General features: G+C 49.9%; 1 protein-coding gene across 1 annotated transcript in view; it reads left to right on the top strand.

Annotated features, from left to right (window-relative positions):
* The first annotated feature begins 5,254 nt into the window (after window positions 1–5,254).
* Window positions 5,255–10,449, top strand: part of LOC311232487 (junction plakoglobin-like) — a 57,430-nt gene continuing 52,235 nt past the window's right edge. Inside the window, exon 1 of the mRNA XM_084319297.1 lies at window positions 5,255–5,390. The gene's annotated coding sequence lies outside the window, so the exon portion shown is untranslated. The remainder of the gene's footprint in view (window positions 5,391–10,449) is intronic.

Here is a 10,449-nt window from a genome sequence, read left to right as displayed (position 1 = left end):
GGGCGCAGTCAACTCCACCCGAGTGCGAGCAAGAGGGAACTAGAACCTCTTGAACACACAGCACAGGCGGAACCACGTGTGACACAACACATTGTGGCCCACACCCACACACCCCTGCTACCCCACCAAGGACGGGAAGCAGGAGAGGCCACAGACCTCAGAATCGCCTGGGAGACAGAACCCCCGGTCATGTCCATGAGGTAAAACCTTACGAAGGGACCCGGGGAGGACCATGAAGCTGCAGCACAGATGTCCTCCACCGAGGCCCCACCCAGCAGAGCGGCAGAAGCCGCCACCCCACGAGTGGAGTGCGCCCTGACGCCCCCAGGGGAAGCCAACCCGGCCAACGTGAAGCAAGGGCAATGCCCTCGCACAACCAATGGGACAGGCGCTGTTTCGACAGTGCCTTACCAGCACGAGAGCCACCGTAACAGACAACTGAACGGTAGCCCTGAGGCCCTGAGTACGGCTGAAGCAACCCCCAAGCCTGGACCGGACATGACAGGTGAAGGCCCGCCTCCAACTCACTAGCGTGAGGAGGCGGATGAACCGCCTGAACCATAATATCCCTGGAGCGGAAGCACTCCGGATATTTTTAGGCACGAAGGCTGGATTAGGCCGCAGAGTGGCACCGCTATCGGAACGAAAGACAGGTACTCTGGCCGCACCGAGAGAGCACAAAGCACACCCACGCGTTTAGCGGAGGTGATGGCCAGCAAGAACATCCTCTCCAGACTCACCCTCTCACCAGCCAACCCACCAGCAGCTGGCCCAGCACAGGGAACTAACACAGAGACCCGTGCGCTTGAGAGAGGGCCCGCAATGACCAAGGAACAGGCCATGACGGGATACCAAGAGCTGGATCAGGACCGGGAACCACACAGCTGTGCCTCCGGTCCGGCGCAATCAGGATCAAGGACCTGCGCTCCTCAACGTACTCGCCCCAACAACTGACCTAACAGATGTATGGGGGAAAGAATCCCAGGCGGCACGGCATCGGTCCCAGACCTGCCTGACTATGTCCGGACGTAATCCCCACCCGTCAGGGTGAGGACCGCCCCACGACATTACACCTGTATCCACATTCACCCTGCCGGGGATGTGGAGAGCCCTCAGGCCGCGCAGATGGAGAACGCCCATAGCCAAACCCCCCGCCGCCCGGTGCAGACGGGGGGAGCGTACTCCTCCCTGTCTGTCGATATACGACACTGACGTCGTATTGTCCGTCCTGACTTGCCTCTCACCGGGTCTATTTCCATACTGGAAAAGAACCACCTCCGTAACCTCCTCCTGGGGTGAAGAGGAGGCCAAGAGGGACCACGGAATGAGCAGATGCCCTCATACCGAGCAGGCGTATCACGGACAGCGCCGTAACCGTCCTAGGACAGAACCTCCTGAGCGTGTCGCAACACGCTCTGAGAGGGATGCCCATAGCACTCCACCCGTTGACTGGGAAGAGGAGTACTCTACTTCCAGTCTACAGCAACCCTAGGCTGGTAGGAACCCAGCCTGGCATGAGACCTGACGATCCACCTTGACCGCCAAGGACCAGAACGTCGGCAGGGCAGAATACACTTCGTAACCCCTGACGATGCAGAGGCCCCAGTGCGGCCTCCACGCACTTGGTGAAGATGCAGGGAGCCAGAGAAAGCCGAACGGCAGCCCCTGGTACTCATACGCTAACCCTGCAAGGAAGCGTAGGTAAGCCCTAGGACGGAAGATCGGGGATGCGAACACGCATCCTACAGGTCTATGGAGGAAAACCAGACCCCCACCTGACAGTGTTCAACAGGTAGGAGACGATCCAAAAAATACTGAACCCTCCCATGGTCCAACATGGGTCTGATACCCCCCCCCCTCCCGATTTCTCAGGCACCAGAGAACACCGGGAGGAAAATGCCACGACGATGGCTTGCTTCGTCCACAGAGATCAGATCTCGTCGACCAGAGCTGTCACTGCTGGTGACCCTGACAATAGGGTCTGTACCAAACCCGAAAACGGGTGGGGTTGTATAAATACAAGTCCCCGCCTCAGCGTTCTCTCCATCCACCTCAACATATGGTACTGCTGTAGCCATATGTGATGACACTCCCAACGCACCCGCCGCCATGTGGCGCAGGTCCGCTAAGAACTGTAGATAGGCGGCCCGGTCCCACCCGCTGTGCGTAGCCAACCCTGGACCTGTGCGAGCAGAGCGTTCCGTGTCGGGACATCTGACCCTGACACTACCCACGAGGCAATCGCACCCAAGGGGGGACCCCGACAGAAAGGGCCGGTTTGATACGGGGGAAGCTGACATCAGTTCTAGGTGACAAAAGCTCCCCCACTGAACACCCCTCCAGAACATGCTGAGGAGTTGTTCTGCAGCCGGACATGCAAGGTGTGAGGCCCCCATGGGTTCCTACACACCGTAGCCCTGCAGTGATATTACTACCACCCAAATCACACGCGCCTGCGAGACCACTGCCAATCTTTCAGGAGTGGGAGGCACCAACATGATACCTGGCCTGGCGAAGGCGAGGCCGGGGAAGCCCGCACTGTGTGCCTCAAAAAGTTTCGAGCCCCCCTGCTGACAACACTTATAGTTGACAGACGTAACACCAGGGCTCAACCAACACAGCTTATGGTGTGGGAGCCGCTTGACAGCACAACATTCTCACGGACAGACCCAGGCTCAGCCATCAACTGGGTGTCAGCCCCTGTCCCCATGAGAAGCAAAAAGTGGGGCCGCCCACGCTTCAACGAAGGCACGCGGCCCGCAGCCAAAGGAAACAATCAGAGCCCCCTTTTTCCGCTGGTGTTGGGGGAGGGAGTGATCGGAGAGCGGGCTGCTCGCGGCAGGACGGCGACGGCTTGTATATTCCAAGCCGAGCCCATCCAACATGGCCGATCCCTCGGCCGCCAAGGCTGTCGGCCTTGTGGACACCTGTCGATTCAACGCCCAGGATACCTCTGGCGGGGGAAAACATGGCCGCCTGTCGAGGGCCTCGTCATCGCCGCTGACGAGGCCGTGCTCTCTCTTGTTCTGGCTGCGCGGTGTGAGGCGGTGTGGGGCCTAGGACAAATACCGCCCGCGCTCCAGCGGAAGACCAAAATCCTCTGCGGAGAGGGGAGCCCTGAGCGGTTATAGCTTGCGGCTAGGTCAAAGCTAATAACGTCAACAACCTCGCGCGATGTGTCGACGTCGGCTGGCCCTCAAGGCCCCGCCACCAGACACCATTTTTTTATAGAAAAAACAGCAATTCGAACACAGTTACTAATCGCTGCCAATTCCATACCGTGGCGGTACAGGCTTTAGCAGCCCACCAGCCACTCGCCGGGCCGACCCACCTCATGGCGTCGGCCGGGCGGGGCACTGTTTCAACATGTCAAAAGCAAAGGACTGATGCTAATACGGAGCACCAGTGGTGGTTGCAACCAGCAACCTCCACTGTGGTGTGCACCATGAAGGGGTTAGTGAATAAATGAACTAACACCACGAACATACTGTAGAATGCGCAAGCCCATGCACACAACGTTAAGGGGAGGCGGACCAGAGAGAACCAGTCCTGCATTCATTCATAATATTCACAACAGCACACCAGCCCTAGACCTCAGTCCATTTACCCATGAAGGTAAACAAAGCCCTCCCCCGCACTACTCCCCCAGTAGACACCGATTGACCGTCAGCATGAATGGTTGAGAGGAGGGAAGACTGTAGTAAAGACAGACATTCCCGTAGCAGAGAGACAGAACAGAAACAGTAGCCCCATATAGCATAGCGTTCGACGCTAATGTGGACAGAAAACAGTCAGCTGAGCCACAACACTGGCCGCCGCTAAATTCCATCCTGCAGCAGTATAGCTCTACTGCCACCCGCCGGGCCGACTCGCTCTCAAGCATTGGCTTCCGAGTGGGACACCGTCCAACCCCGCCGGGGCACAGGATCGATGCTACCTGGCTAACTAGCCACGGCACACCCGCCCTGCACCCTGTTGTCAACCCATTTACCCATAAAAAGGGTAAAATAGGACTCAGCAAAACCCCCCACATTAGCTACCGACTGACCTTCATCAATGAACCGGTTAAGAGGAGGGAAAAGCGGCAACATCCCACGGCGGGGAACATTAGAACAGTGCCCAGCATTTCAGCATTAGTGTTAGCATTAGCATTAGCGTTAGCATTAGTGTTTAGCAGCACGCTCCAGGATCGCTTGGAAACCGTCCACTTCAGGGGAACGTTCACCAAACCATCCCGCCCCTGGCGCCGACACACAATTCGGTTGTGTAACAAAACAAACCAGCATTACTAACACTAGCATCAATGCCTGATGACACAAGGCTACCTGTGTGCGAGCCGGCTCGATAGCCAAACCTTGCACGCTGTCCCTCGATCTGCTGCCACAAGACGAGGGAACATCAGAATAGACCCGACGTGTCGTTGGAACATACCCCGAAGATTCCAGGGGTAAGCAAATCTCCGTAAGCACTCAATATTATCTAAACTTTTCATAACAACTAGTTGCATAGGGTGTCTTGCATCCGCTATGATGGAAACGAAAATAGAGGAAGAGTGAGTGGTGGCCACGCCCAGTACTATAGTACGGCAGTAGGGGCGGGGCCTGGCAGGTGCTGGGTGTATTTGGTTTTATTCATTGATGGAGTACACTAGGTACATGAGATGAGGTATATCTCGGTATGGCTTAAGAGCGGGACGCGATGCCAGTACGAATATATAACTGTATTGTACCCATTCTGCAATCTGTTAATAAAGTTTTCAATCAATCAATCAATCAATTCATTCATTCAGGTGCTAGAAGAAGTTAGCTTGATACGGTGTAGTTAGTTATCCACGTCTCTTGTTGTTTAAAAAAGAACATGTCTGTATCCATGCAATAATGTGAACCCGAAGTACTGAACCACGGGAGAAGGGACACAACAACATTTATTAAAAGGTGTGTTTCAAAAGCAGTTTATTTGCGTGAATACACCTTTATTTTTTCTGAACGAGAGCTTCAGCCAGGGTGGGGTCGAATTCGAGAAGCATCCAACTGCAGAGCCGCAGAGCGGCGCTCTCAGGTCCGGCGGTCTGAGGACCGCTCAGCAGCGCCACCCATAGATATATATCTATGGCGCCACCCACCCATATAGATAGACATACAGATAGACTGTGTAGACTGTGTGACCGCCGGACCTGAGAGCGTCTCTGCGGTTCTGCAGTTGGATACTATTGTCGAATCCACACAGCGGTCGTGGTGAAGAGGGCGGAGTCACGGCCGAGGTGACGCTTCGACTCATTGTTCAGAGGAGCGTCGCACAGCAGTACACTAGAAAGTGTGTGGCGAAGTAAAGTCTACTATTGGAAACAACACTCACTTGGAATACTCAAATAACTCTGTGTATTTCTACAGGTAAGATTTCACGCTGTCGTTTTTGACTGTCCTTTTGAAGCTTTGTATTCGTATCACGACGACCGAATATGATAGTTTCCCCTCCAGTTTGGGCTGTTTTATCCCTACTTTTTTTCCCCTCCTCGGATTTTGTAGCATATTATTTATTCTTCCCCACTACGCGTTTTTCTTAACCCACTATGGGAATGTCTTTGTTCATCTGGACCATCTTTGGTAACATTAATACACATTGGTAGCCTAATTTTTTACCTGGTGGTAAATGTAACAGTCTTTGGTATTCATTTCCGCATGCCTTTTAGGCTGCTAAAGCAACACGGGTCCTTTTGAGTTGTTCGGAGCAGTGGCGATAGTCACCATAGGATTGTATTTCTTTACTAGATAACTTGACTTCCGATGTGTGTTGTCCAAATGATTGACGATGTTCGATCTGAAGTAGCCTATTGATCTATTTGACGTCAGTTAAACGTCCACAGTGTGTCCCACAAATATCAGTTGCGTAGGTCTCTCCTTTTCTTTCTCTCTCTCGAAGTTGAACCTCCTCCATTGTCAATTCCACCCTGTGATTTGGACACAGCTGGACTGTACAGTATATTGATGATGAGAGACTATTACAATATCAAAGGTGCGCGCACCTGTTAGAGGAAACTCGCTATAGAAGATCTTAAAGTTCGTTAAACACTTGTGAACGGGAACAACTCTCACCCTAAAACTATAATCTATGTAATCTGGTTCTAATTTGACAACACACACATTCTAAACGGGTCCCTTTTGTATTTCCTGTTTGTTAATATAGTTGCTGACGGGGAATAAACAGGGGCCAAAGCGGTTCCCATAGCAACGGAATACTTAGCAACAGAATACTTTTGAAAGGGTCTATAAAACCAAACGAATTATCTCTGTAATGACCCCTTTGCCTTGACTTGTTAGAAGGGAAGCAGAATGACACTAACTCGGTAATGTGAAGTGTCCTGCTGCTATGGAGTGCAGAACAAGCACGATGATGCCACACCTAAAATATCATTGCCCAGCACCCAAAAGCAGAGTGATTTTTCTTAGGTATTGATATTGAATTCACTTTGATGTGTTCAAATCACGTTTATACTGCAATATGACAGATGGACACTACAGTATCTACATTGCAAATATAGCAATTTAGGCATTTCTGTATTCATTTCTTTTTTAATACATGTGATAAATGAGAGATATAGTGAGATAAAGAAAGATATGGCATAGAGACACACTTCACTCAAGCACAGACATAAGCCTTTTTAATACAAGGGGATTGGATATCACTGGGAAAATGAATTGGGTGAGCATGAATGCTATGGGTTAAGAGTATTCACCAGGTAAATGTATTTCTAAAATAGCCTATACCACTGTAGTGCTACTGGAAGGGTTTTTAGTAGGCCAGACTACACGAAAAGTAACTGCAGACACTTTAAGCACAATATTAGATTTATTGCGAGTCATGGCACAATGAATGACTAATTGCAATAAGATATTTTGTCCATCTCGTGATATTTTCCCCATTGTGATTGATGCAGTAATTACCTTTACTTTAATGTGGATTCATACAAGAGGGATATTATAGAAATGGTTGATAGTCTAGTCTATATAGCAGTTGGCCCTCGTTTAACCTCTGAAGAAATTAAGGGTGCGGTGGCCGGTGGGCATGACTTATTGTTCACACGTCCATAATGTATGACTATGAATAATGATGAACAAGTGAGCAATGATGATACATTGTGAATGGGATGTCCTTACAAGCCCCTCCCACCCACTCCCAGATTCTCATTGGTGTCAGCTCAGCTCCCCGTGACAATGTGTCCAGGTGTGTTTACTGCTGACTCTAATGTGTGATGTCAGCCTTTCTGAAGAAGCCTTCTGACTCATCCTCATCCAGCTGCAATGTATCTGAACTGTAGTCGATCCGCTTTTCTTATGCGATTTGAGGTATTTATTTGTTGTTACCAGAGAACCAACTTTTAAATATCCGTTAAAGTCAAATTCAACACGGGTCAGCAGTTTGGAATTAGAGTTTAAAAACAGCTGTCTTGTCAAAACTGACCTCCTCTCTTGTCAATCGGCCCAGCCTAAAACATTGCACGCCAAATCGCATAAAATTGCTTTCCCCCCTCTTCTTCTTCTCGAAATTACCAGGAGGAAATGCCATCGCAAACCACCAAGAATGACAGCAAAAAATAAAAAATTAAAGTTTCTGGCATCCCGCTGTGTTCTAGACCAGTGAGCCCAGCTGAGGCTGTTGAATGTGTCGGATTGAATTGAGCGGAGTTGTCTCATTGTGCCAGTACATTCTGTCGGCTGGTCCCTGGTCCAACGCCATAGAGCAGACAGCAGACTGGTTGGACTGCTGTTCCTGTCTGCCTCTGGGGTGGGGGTTAGACTTTAGATTCAGCTGCAGCTGGGTGGTGATAATCCCCCCCATGTTGCTTAATTCCCTGATATTGTCCTACATCAGCAGAGCAAGAGCCCAGGAGATCCTCCAGTTTTATAAATAGGTCTACACTTTGCAAAGGGGATTACAGTATAGTATATCTCCAACCGTCTTTGTTTCAGTACAACGGATTCTCTTTCTATGAAGTTGTTCTTTGGTCTTTCCCCCTCTTCCCCCCCTCCTCTCTCTCTCTCCCTCTCCCTCCCAGAGGGCTCAGTTACACCCACCCAGGCCACATGTGGGACCTGTTCTCTGTGCTAAAATGTGTTTCTGGGTCTGCAGGTCCCAGTGTCCCGCATGGAGACGAGGCAGATGGGGTTTCTGGTCAGCTAAGATAGGGGTCTTTGTTGTTTTCAGTCAGGGGTAAGGTGGTGTGTAGACGGCCTTGTAATCTCTGAGGGGGGTTAAGTTCCAGGGGCTTAAGAAGATATCTTTTAACAGGCAATGTCGTTATCAACTCAAAGCAGATTTATCCTGCCCTCCATCTTCCCCCCTGACAGGATTCTTTATTATCTCAAAGCCTCGAGCATCTGAGTGAGAAATCATGGTTAATGTGACTTTTTTTTATTTATTTTTTATTGGACAGCTTTACACTGTTTGCAAGGCCAGAGCAGGCTATAACCTGCATGAGCCAACCAGCAGGTGCCAACGGTGGTGTGTAGGGGAAACGGCCTCTAACTTCCATTAAGAGTGAACTTGACCTCCACCAAAGAATCTCTGGCCTTTTTTCTATTACTAATAACGCAGACAACATGGTTCACTTCCTAAAATGTCCAGTAATCCACAGGATTTCTTCCTGCTTTCATGGAAAACCTTTTAGAAGTCTATAATCGGCAGCACACTGCTGAAGAAGCTTAGTCGGTACTGCCAGGCTGAACACACACTGCTGGGCTCCCGTTACAAAGTCACTGAAATGAATTATTTTCTGTAGACCGAAAATGGGCTGGGATCAAATGAGGACAAGAAGATGTCCTCTCCCTTTAAACTGTCTGAGGCCTTTGAAATATCTAGTGACTTGAAATGTCGCTTCCGCTGTTAGGACGTAGGGGTGGCCCCCTTACTGGCCTGCCAACTCTTGTTGTTCCTCATTCACCTCCCATCAAACGCTTGTCTCCTCCAGAACAGAGTCCTGTGGTATCGTTTCCTCTCCGCCTCTTCATAATCCAACCCTTAATTACGCTCCAGTGAGGAGGCTGAGGAGGAGGAGAGGCAGGGTGTGGTGGAAATGGAACGCTCATCACCAGAAATTCTCGACTCGTTAGATACACGGCCGAATATGATCGGCATCTTCAGAATGTTGTTAATGTACTTTCACGTCGGCGTGAAACGCGTTATGCGATGCCCCGGCGATGCATCAGAATATGTAGGTCTAACTTCGGATGTGATCTCTTGATGTCCTCCTTTTTAGACAACATACTTAACATACTCAAATACAATTAACTTTGAAACATCCGTGTCCGCTTCTCCTCTTTTCCCTGTTTATGTCGCTCACGGTTTGCTATGATACAGAAGGACAAACCGAGGGTTTCTATTATTCTACCGTGGCCTCCTGGTAAGCTCCCCCAACTTGTCAGCAGAACTTTCTCCAAGGGGGTGTGTTGTGCTGTTCTTTTTCAGTGTCCCTTAAGATTATCTTTTCCTTTTTTGCCTCGCCCTCCTGGGGCCTCCGTTATGCCTCCGATCCCCCTGAAATATTCATCATCTGTCACATCGCCTCACTGCTCACCAGCACCGCCCAGGCGTAAGTGGCAGCAGCGCAGGGCGAAGGCGCCCCGTCAGGCCGGGGAACTATGGGCTCTTTTAGATGCGCCGGCTGAACTTGGCCGGCAAACAAACGGAGCCATCTAGATGCACTGCTGTTGTGGGCCTTTCTTGGTGTTGGATAGGGGATACACTTGAGACCCGGGTTCTCTTCATGCTGTCACACTAGTGAATGGGACAAACCCCCCCCTGCCCCCCCAAAGTAAAGCGGCACAGTGGCTCTTGTGTGTTCAGAGACTTCCCTGCATCCTCTTCCTTCCTACCCTCAGACAAACAACTTGGAGGGGGGGCTTCCCAGTTTGGACTACTACCCAACACAGAATCCTCTTGCCCAAAACATCCTCTCTATGTCCCAGAGTAGAGCCGGGCATAGTCTTTTCCGATGCAGTGGTTTATTTCAGTTTTCAGTTTATTTAGGATCCCCATTAGTTGTTACCTCAGTAACAACTACTCTTACTGGGGTCCTCTCAAAATAATCATTGTACAATCAGAATAAAACGATACTTCCATGCACATTGTACAAGCAACAACACCAAAACAAAGAATTAAAAATGATAGTGAAGATAGTCATTTGTCTTGTCTACATGAAAGAAGCTCCACAGAAGTGGAGAGGTGACGGAGGTCCCAACTCTCACCTACCACCACACAAATGCCCTAATTTGGATTTTAAAAAATCCCTGTTTCTGTAAAATAGCTGTTCTCAATTTATTTTTTAAACTTGTCTTACTGGTAATATGTGTTAGATGTAATGGCAGTTTGTTCCGGTTTAACATAGCTCTATTTTACAGTTTTCTTTAATGAATTAGTCTGATGCGGTGGTTACGTCGATTGATTGACTTGATT

The sequence above is a fragment of the Notolepis coatsorum genome (genome assembly GCF_963971535.1).
Source record: "Notolepis coatsorum genome assembly, chromosome: 7".
In the NCBI taxonomy this organism is placed as follows: Eukaryota; Metazoa; Chordata; class Actinopteri; order Aulopiformes; family Paralepididae; genus Notolepis; species Notolepis coatsorum.
This window is presented reverse-complemented; position numbering and strand designations above follow the sequence as displayed.